This window comes from Arachis hypogaea, chromosome 17 (genome assembly GCF_003086295.3).
Source record: "Arachis hypogaea cultivar Tifrunner chromosome 17, arahy.Tifrunner.gnm2.J5K5, whole genome shotgun sequence".
NCBI lineage: Eukaryota > Viridiplantae > Streptophyta > Magnoliopsida > Fabales > Fabaceae > Arachis > Arachis hypogaea.
This window is the reverse complement of record NC_092052.1, coordinates 69239971-69249677: the sequence shown is the minus strand read 5'-3', so window position 1 is coordinate 69249677 and position 9707 is coordinate 69239971. Positions and strand designations below refer to the sequence as shown.

At 40.9% G+C, this 9707-nt stretch overlaps 1 non-coding gene across 1 annotated transcript; it reads left to right on the top strand.

The window, feature by feature from the left end:
- Positions 1–5403: 5403 nt before the first annotated feature.
- LOC112768790 (small nucleolar RNA R71) lies at positions 5404–5507 on the top strand. The gene has a single exon (XR_003186179.1). It is a non-coding gene; the product is annotated as a small nucleolar RNA R71 (small nucleolar RNA).
- Positions 5508–9707: the final 4200 nt, after the last annotated feature.

The window sequence follows — 9707 nt, the reverse complement described above, 5'->3', positions numbered from 1 at the left end:
ACTCATACTAAAAACTTCTCATTCCAGAAAGATTCAACATTCACAGATTAAACCAGAACAAGCATGCTTTTGTTTGCTCTTTTTAAAGAATTATCACGGAACAATACCACCTTGTGAAATTCCTTGTTTTCTCTTTGTTGCCAAGAAACAATTTGCTTTCTCCTTCTTTTCCTAATTGTTGCTTCATGCTTTAAGATCCTTGTTTCCTTTCCTACAAAGAGTGATGAAGTTGCTTGCTTCTCAAGCACTTGAGTGGTTAGCTCAACTATGTGTGGGTACGTATCTGAGTCTTAAGTTGGTGTGTGAACACCAAACTTAGTCTCCCACTTACTTCTCTGTTCTTTGGATCCTTGAGTTCTCTTTGGAATGAAGTTGCTGCTAAGGGTTTTAAGCATTTCTGTGACTGCTTAGAATTGTTGTTTCATTCACATAATTCAAAGGTTGTTGTGTTCAGTTGATCTTTATGGTGGAACACCAAACTTAGAGTCACACATTCTCCTTTGAATTATTGATCTACGAATCCATTGTTTGGTGTGAAAACACCAAACTTATTTCTTTGCAATGCACAGAACTACTTCACCCTTTTTATTGAAACACATAAAAGAAACAGCAAAAGGTATTACCTCAGGTTGGGTTGCCTCCCAACAAGCGCTTCTTTAACGTCATTAGCTTGACGGTCACCTTCCTCAGTTGAGGTGATATTTAACCTTGTCCTTCTCCTCCACATCTCCCAAGTAATGTTTGAGTCTTTGACCATTCACAATGAAGGTTCGTTGTGACTTTTCTTCCATGATTTCTACTTGTCCATATTTGGAGACCTTGGTGACAAGGAATGGTCCAGACCACCTTGATTTTAGCTTCCCTGGAAATAGCTTCAGCTTAGAATTGTAGAGCAATACTTTTTGTCCTTCTTTAAATTTCCTTGGGGCTATGTTGCTGTCATGCTTCTTCTTTGCTCTTTCTTTGTAAATTTTGGCATTCTCATAAGCTTCAGCTCTGAATTCTTCCAACTCTTGAATTTGCAACATCCTTCTTTCTCCAGCAGCTTTGCTGTCCAAGTTCAAAAGTTTCAAGGCCCAGTATGCCTTGTGCTCCAACTCCAGTGGCAAATGGCAAGCTTTTCCGTATACTAGTTGGTAAGGAGACATTCCAATTGGTGTTTTGAAAGCTGTCCTATATGCCCAAAGAGCATCATCTAGCTTAATCGACCAGTCCTTCCTTGAAGTTCCCACAGTCTTTTCCAGGATCCTTTTGAGTTCTCTGTTAGATATTTCGGCTTGCCCACTTGTTTGTGGATGGTATGGTGTGGCTACCTTGTGTTTGACTCCATATTTTAGAAGCAATGCCTCTAATGGTTTGTTGCAGAAGTGGCTTCCTCCATCACTGATGATTGCTCTTGGAACTCCAACACGGCAAAAAATGTGTTTTCTGAGGAAGTTCATGACTACCTTATTATCATTGGTTGGAGTTGCTATTGCTTCAACCCATTTGGAGACATAGTCTACTGCCACAAGAATGTAATTATTTGAGTATGAGGAGGGAAAAGGTCCCATGAAATCTATCCCCCATACATCAAACAATTCAAGTTCCAGAATGAATTGTTGTGGCATTTCATTTCTTCTTGGCAGGTTCCCCGCTTTCTGGCATTCATGGCAGTGCTTCACTAGTTCCTTTGCATCTTTGAAGATAGTGGGCCAATAAAAACCACACTGCAACACCTTAGCTGCTGTTCTTTCTCCTGCAAAATGTCCTCCATAAGTGGAGCCATGGCAGTCCCATAAGACTTCCCTTCCTTCTTCCTCTGATATGCATCTTCTGAGTATGCCATCGGAACATTTTTTGAACAAGTATGGTTCGTCCCAGATGAAGTATTTGGCATCATTTACCAATTTCTTCCTTTGATGCTTGTTAAATTCCAACGGCCAACTCCCAGTGGCCTTGAAGTTTGCTATGTCTGCAAACCAGGGTGCTTTGTGAATTACCATGAGTTGTTCATCAGGGAAGCACTCATTTATATGTGTGCTTTGTGCTCTTCCTTCTTCACATGGTATCCTTGATAAATGGTCTGCCACCTTGTTCTCTACACCCTTCTTGTCTTTGATTTCAATGTCAAATTCCTGTAACAAAAGAACCCATCTAATAAGTCTTGGTTTGGATTCTTGTTTAGCAAGTAAGTATTTTAAAGCTGAATGATCAGTGAAGACAATGACTTTAGATCCAATGAGATAGGATCTAAATTTGTCAAATGCAAAGACTATTGCTAAGAGTTCTTTTTCAGTGGTTGTGTAATTCCTTTGGTTAGCATTCAAGACTTTACTGGCATAATAAATCACATGTACCAAATTGTCTTTCCTTTGTCCTAACACTGCCCCAATAGCAAGGTCTGATGCATCACACATCAGTTCAAAAGGTAAATTCCAATCCGGTGGGGCAATGATAGGTGCAGAGGAAAGTTTTTGCTTCAAAAGTTCATAGGCTAGCATGCAATTTTTATCAAATACAAAGGGTGTATCAGAGACAAGCAAGTTACTCAAAGGTTTGGCTATTTTAGAAAAGTCTCTAATAAACCTTCTGTAAAACCCAGCGTGTCCCAAAAAACTCCTAATTGCCTTGACATTACTTGGTGGAGGTAGTTTTTCAATGATTTCCACCTTAGCTCTGTCCACCTCCATGCCTCTATTAGAGATTTTGTGGCCAAGGACTATTCCTTCTGTGACCATGAAATGACATTTTTCCCAGTTTAATACTAGGTTAGTCTCTTGGCACCTCTTAAGCACCAAGGCAAGGTGGTGTAGGCAGCTGGGAAAAGAATCTCCAAACACAGAAAAATCGTCCATGAAGACCTCAATAAATTTTTCAATCATGTCCGAAAAGATGGACAGCATGCATCTTTGGAAAGTGGCAGGTGCATTGCACAATCCAAAGGGCATGCGTCTATAAGCAAAAACTCCATATGGACAAACAAATGATGTTTTCTCTTGATCACTAGGATCAACTACTATTTGGTTGTAGCCTGAATATCCATCCAAGAAGCAATAGTAAGCATGTCCGGCAAGCCTTTCAAGCATCTGATCCATGAATGGGAGTGGGAAATGATCCTTTCTGGTGGCTTCATTGAGCTTCCTGTAGTCTATGCACATCCTCCACCCAGTGACGGTTCTTGTGGGTATGAGTTCGTTCTTCTCATTTGGCACCACAGTTATGCCACCTTTCTTGGGAACTACATGGATGGGACTAACCCATGGGCTATCAGAAATGGGGTAGATTACCCCTGCCTGCCATAACTTCATGACTTCCTTTTGTACCACTTCTTTCATGACGGGATTCAATCTTCTCTGAGCTTGAATGGAGGGTCTAGCATCCTCTTCTAACAAGATTTTATGCATGCATATGGATGAACTTATCCCCTTCAAATCAGCTAGGGTCCATCCAATGGCATCTTGATGAGTTTGCAGCACCTTGATCAATTCTTCTTCCTGTTCTTGGCTCAGGGCAGAGCTAATGATAACAGGGTGACTCTCATCACTACCCAAGTATGCATACTTGAGATTAGGGGGCAATGCTTTGAGCTCAGGTTTTGGTGCTTCCTTCTCTTCTTTCACTCTCTCTGGCATGCTTAGCATGGTTGTTTCAGCACCCTTGATATCACTAACTTCAATATCCTTGGTGAACTCCTCCTCTGCCACTTCCTTTATTGTTTCCTCAAAAGTTTCTTGTACTGCAATGTCCACTACATCAACCCTCATGCATTCCCTTAGTGATTCTGATGGATAGCTCATTGCCTTGAATACATTAAACACCAATTTCTCATCATGTAGTCTAAGAGTGAGTTCACCCTTTTGTACATCTATGATGGCTCCAGCAGTAGCTAGGAAGGGTCTTCCCAGAATTATTGAAGCTTTGGCTTCTTCCTCCATATCTAACACCACAAAATCAGCAGGAAATATAAAATCTCCCACTTTCACCAACAAATCCTCAACTATCCCATGAGGGAATTTAAAAGTTCGATCTGCTAATTGGAGGGCCATTCTTGTTGGTTTAGCTTCCTCAATCTTCATTCTTCTCATCATTGTTAGAGACATCAAATTGATACTGGCCCCTAAGTCACACAAGGCCTTCTCCACCATGACTTCTCCTATGATGCAGGGGATTTGGAAACTGCCTGGATCCTTCAATTTCTGAGGCAATTTGTGCTGGATGATGGCACTGCATTCTTCAATTAACAACACAGTTTCCTCGTTTCTCCAGCTTCTTTTCTTGGTCATTAATTCTTTTAAGAATTTTGCATAGAGTGGCATTTGCTCTATTGCCTCAGCAAACGGAATATTGATTTGAAGCTTCTTGAAAATCTCCAAGAACCTGGAGAATTGGCCATCCTTTTCACTTTTCATCAAACATTGAGGATATGGTGCTTTAGGTGTATAAGGCTTCAGGACCTCTTTTTCTTTTTCTTTTGTTGCGGATGGTGTAAAAGATTGTCCTTGTTCCTTGTCTCTCACATGTTCCCTTGCTTCATCCTCTGTGGTTTCCTTTGATATCTCCTTTAGATTCTTTCCACTTCTGAGGGTTATGGCCTTACATTCTTCCCTTGCATTAGCCTTGGCAGCATGAGAAACGCTTGTCCCAGGGTTTTGCTTAGACAAATACAAAATTTGATTTTCTAGCTTCTGGATGGCAGCTCCTTGGTTTTGCAGGTTAGAATTTACTTCTTCCTTAAAAGCTTTCAATTCGGTTATGTCTTGACTCATGGTTGCAAGCATTCCTTCTATCCGGTTTAATTGATCTTGAAATTGTTGGTTCGGATTAGGTTGGGTAGGTTGATTATTTTGGCCATGATATGATGGTTGGGAGTAAGTGTTTTGTGTGGCTTGGTATGATCTTAGGTTGGAGTTTTGGTATGTGGAATTGTTATGTTGGTTGTGGTTGTAAGGTTTGTGGTTTTGTGGTTGGGTTTGTTGGTTCCCCCACCCAAAGTTTGGGTGATTTTTCCATCCTGGGTTGTAAGTGTTGGAGTGTGGATCATATGATTGCCTTTGTTGGTTTCCCACATAGTTGGCCTCTTCCCAATCACCTCCTTCAATGCTTACTTCCTCTTGATCTTGTGTGTGTATTGCAGCCACTTGATTTGTTTCTAATTGCCTGGTAAGCTCTGCTAGTTGCTTGGCAAACACCTTGTTTTGGGCTAGAATTGTATCAACATGGTTCAGCTCCATGACTCCCTTAGTGTTGTGCCTTTCTGATGCATAGTAGTACTCATTCTCAGCCACTGTCTCAATCACTTCAATGGCCTCTTCCACAGTCTTTTTCCTGTTCAATGAACCTCCTGATGAATGGTCTACAGCCTTCCTTGATTCATAAGAGAGTCCATCATAGAAAATATGCAATTGCACCCAATCATGGAACATGTCTGGTGGGCATTTCCTTGTCAAATCCTTGAATCTCTCCCATGCCTCGTAGAGAGTTTCACCATCTTGTTGTCTAAAAGTTTGAACCTCAGATCGAAGCCTATTGACCTTTTGTGGGGGGTAGAAACGTGCCAGAAACTTGCTTTCCACCTCATCCCGTGTTGTTAGACTCCCCCTTGGGAATGATTCCAGCCACTTAGCTGCTTTGTCCCTAAGTGAGAATGGGAACAAAAGCAGTTTATAGGCATCTTCCTGGACTCCATTGGACTTCACAGTGTCACAAATTCTCAGGAATTTTGTGAGATGTTGGTTGGGATCTTCATTAGCACTTCCACCAAATGAACAATGATTTTCCACAAGTGATATTAGCTGTGGTTTGAGCTCGAAATTGTTGGCCTGAATGGGTGGTTTCTGGATGCTGCTACCACAATTCCCAGAGGTTGGGTTTATGTATGAACTAAGAACCCTCCTCTCAGGAATGGCATTGTTTCCATCAGCTCTCTCATGGTTGTGAACTTCTCTATCCATGTTGAGATCTAAAGCTTCCTCAAAATTGTCCTCAGATTCTCCTTCAGATTCCTCTTCTCCCACTACTCTCTTCCCTCTTGCTTCCCTTCTAAGTCTATGAAGGATCCTCTCTGGTTCGGTATATGGAGGAGTTGATGTCTCTCCTCTCCTACCTGTCATACAAGAACACAGCACAGGCAACAAACAAGTGAAATACTCTTGGTTAATGGAAGAGTATGGTTAGAGCAATTGAGGAATTAATTCAAACAGTTAGTGAGTCAGTGAGTTAGTTGCTTGAATTTAAAGGCATAAAGAAAGAAAGCATGTAACCGAGTGCAGAAATTAAAATTCAACAAATAACTTGTACTGAATTATTCAAAACAGAAAAAAAATGCTCAATCTAGTTAACTTCCAATTTGAGAATTGTCAATCGAAAACCAATCCCCGGCAACGGCGCCATAAACTTGATGCGCATAAACTTGTTATGCTACGATTTAGGAAATTGCACGATCGGCAAAATTCCTTCCGGCAAGTGCACCGGTTATCGTCAAGTAAAAACTCACAATAGAGTGAGGTCGAATCCCACAAGGATTGGTTGAGTGAGCAATTCGGATTAGAAGTGTGTTCTAGTTGAGCGGAATCAAGATTGAGATGAGAATTGCGGAATGTAAAATTGGCGGGAAAAGTAAATGACAAGAAATTGAAATGGCGGAATCTTAAATTGCATGAATTAAAGAGCAGAAACTAAATTGCTGAAATTAAAAGGGAATGGGGGTGATTGCATGAATTGAGTTGCAGAATGTAAAGAGAAGATGGAAATCAGAATTGGGGAATTCATTGGGTTATAGGAGATATTGAGATCTCCGAATCAAAACATGTTTATCTCTTCCTCAAGCAATGCGTTCATTGAATTTTGCTTGGCAATCTTATATGATTGGATCCCAATCCCTTGGCTCACCAATTCTCTCTAAAAATGAACAAATTCCCAATCCCTTGGTTTAAATGTTCATAAGAAGAGATGATGCTCGATCACTGATTATACCACACAGTTTCATGAACCACAATTTGGTAGGATTACATGTCACAATATCCATCCAAATCCCAATCCAATTCATTGTGAGAAAGCTTCTCTAGCATGAATCCTCCATTCCTTTCCCAAGGTTCCGAAGGATTCCAATTATGGGTAGTTTCTTTCCCAAGACAACTACCCAATGGAATTAGATCGAGAAGCTTTCTAACAAAATCCAAGAGAAAAGATTGAAGAAGAAGATAAACTCTTATTGATTCATTGAATTACAATAGAGCTCCCTAACCCAATGAAAGGGGGTTTAGTGAGTCATAGCTCTGAATTCAATTACAAAGATATGAAAACTAGCTAAAAGTGAAGGTAAAAGTCCTCCCTAACTTAAATTCTATCCTATTTATACACTTTCTATATTGAGCTTCTGTTGTGTTTCTTGGGCTTTGAGGCCTCTCCCTGCTTTCCTTTTGCTTTGGGTTTATGATCCATAATCTTGATGAGGCTGCTGATCCAAATTCTGTAACATTCATTGAGCCATCTTAGTGATAATCAAATAATAATACATGACTCAACAAATTGAAATTTCAGACTCATCAATTCTTCAGGCCCAATCCCATAAACCATGATATTCAATTGGGTTTCATGCCAGAGTAAGTTTAAGTTAATGTTTGTGCTCAAAGACTAACTTAAACCGCAATATTTTTGGCCCAGAAACCTTTTCCAAGAGTGGCGTTTAAGTTGCAGTTTAAGCTTAAACTGCAGCTTAAACGCCAGACACTTCCAGTGAAGCCTTTTGTAGAAGCACGTTTAAGCTTCAGTTTAAGGTTAAACTGAAGCTTTAACGTGGAAATGGAAGAAGGCAGCCCTGGAGAGTCATGTAGTCGAACACGTTTAAGCTTTAGTTTAAGGTTAAACTGAAGCTTAAACGTGGAGATAGGAAGGGCAGCCCTGGAGGTCGAACACGTTTAAGCTCCAGTTTAAGGTTAAACTGGAGCTTAAACGTGGAAGAGGAGGAAGCCATCCTGGAGGTCGAACACGTTTAAGCTCCAGTTTAAGGTTAAACTGGAGCTTAAACGTGGAAGCTGAGAAAGGTAGCCCTGGAGGTGTCGAACACGTTTAAGCTCCAGTTTAAGGTTAAACTGGAGCTTAAACGTGGAAGGGGGGAAAGGCAGCCCTGGAGGAGAGTTCTTGGTCGAACACCTTTAAGCTCCAGTTTAAGGTCAAACTGGAGCTTAAACGTGGAATGGCTCCCTGGTGCACTTCCCACTTCTGGCGTTTAACCTCCAGTTTAAGGTTAAACTGGAGGTTAAACGTGGAACTGCCCCCCTTGGTATCCTTCTCACTTCTGGCGTTTAACCTCCAGTTTAAGGTTAAACTGGAGGTTAAACTTCAATTCCAGCATTTCTTAGCCTTCATGATTCTGGCGTTTAAGCTCCAGTTTAGGCTTAAACTGGAACTTAAACTCCACATGTGATATTCAAGCTTCCTTTATTGATTTTGTTGCTTCCTTGCTTAGCCTCTTCTTCCCTGAAATCATCCAAACAATTGCATCAAAGTCTTGCAAAATTTCATGAGAAATCTTCCATTCATAGTATTCAAGTAATATAACTAAAAACTCATGGAATTTGCATCAAAATCATATTGTTTGGATGGTTCATTGCTTTGTTATTCTTTTAACCATTCTTGGTTACTTTAAGCTCAAGAAAATGCATAAAACCACTAAAACTTAACAGAAAAATACTAGTGAAACTAGCCTAAGATGCCTTGGCATCAGCGAGCTCGGCACAGATGGCTTCGGCGGAACCTGAGAGGACCCTTCCCCATCCACCTTGGCCGAGACGTTTAAAGCCGCCGTAGCCTTCCTCACCTTCTTAAAGGCCTTCATAGAGTCGTTGTTTTTTGCCATCTCTGAAAAATAGAAATCAACCACAAGAGCATGTTACAGACTAGAAAAGGAAGAAAGCAAAGCAAAAATAAAGATACACAAGATATACCAAGCTCAGTTCGGATAAGGGAAGGATACCCCAAGAACTTCTTGGTATCAAGATGGGGAGGCTCCCCCCAAATATCCTCCAAGACATTTACAAAGACCTGCTCGACCTCGTCCAACATCTCCCAGGTGTACCGGGATACCACTACGTTCTTCTGCCACTCTAAAGGAAAGCGGGGTTCGTTATTCTCATCCAAAAAGAAAGGCCGAGCTCCTTCAACAGCCCAGACCTTAAAGAAGTAATTCTTAAAATCCCGAAAAGATTCATCATACATAGAAAAAACCTTGTGCCCCTGGGTAGACCTAAAAGAAATCCAAGAAGCCTTCTTCTTGGTAGTTTCAGGCTTGGTCAACATAAAAAGATACAAAAAGAGAGTTTGAGAAGGAGTAACAACAAATTCTCGACAAACCAACTGAAAAATCTTGATAAAACCCGAAGAATTTGGATGAAGCTGAGAGGGGGCAACATTACAGGACCGTAACAGGTCAGTTTCAAAAGAAGTAAAGGGAAGGGTGATGTTCATTTGGCTAAAAAAGAAATCATATGCATAGAAAAAGGGACGCTCCCCCTGAGTCAGGACAGGGAAGCAAACCCTATCGTCAGAATCAGGTGCTACCAACTCGTAATTGTTCTCCTGATCTCCACTGGTACAAATTTGGTGATGTTTTCTAAGCTCTATGCAAAATTCAAAATTGGCTAAAGAAACACACAGCAACACAAAGGAGTCCAACCAATCAGACATCCCCTCAGGAACCTTAGAAGATGCCTCAACAATAGTTTTGC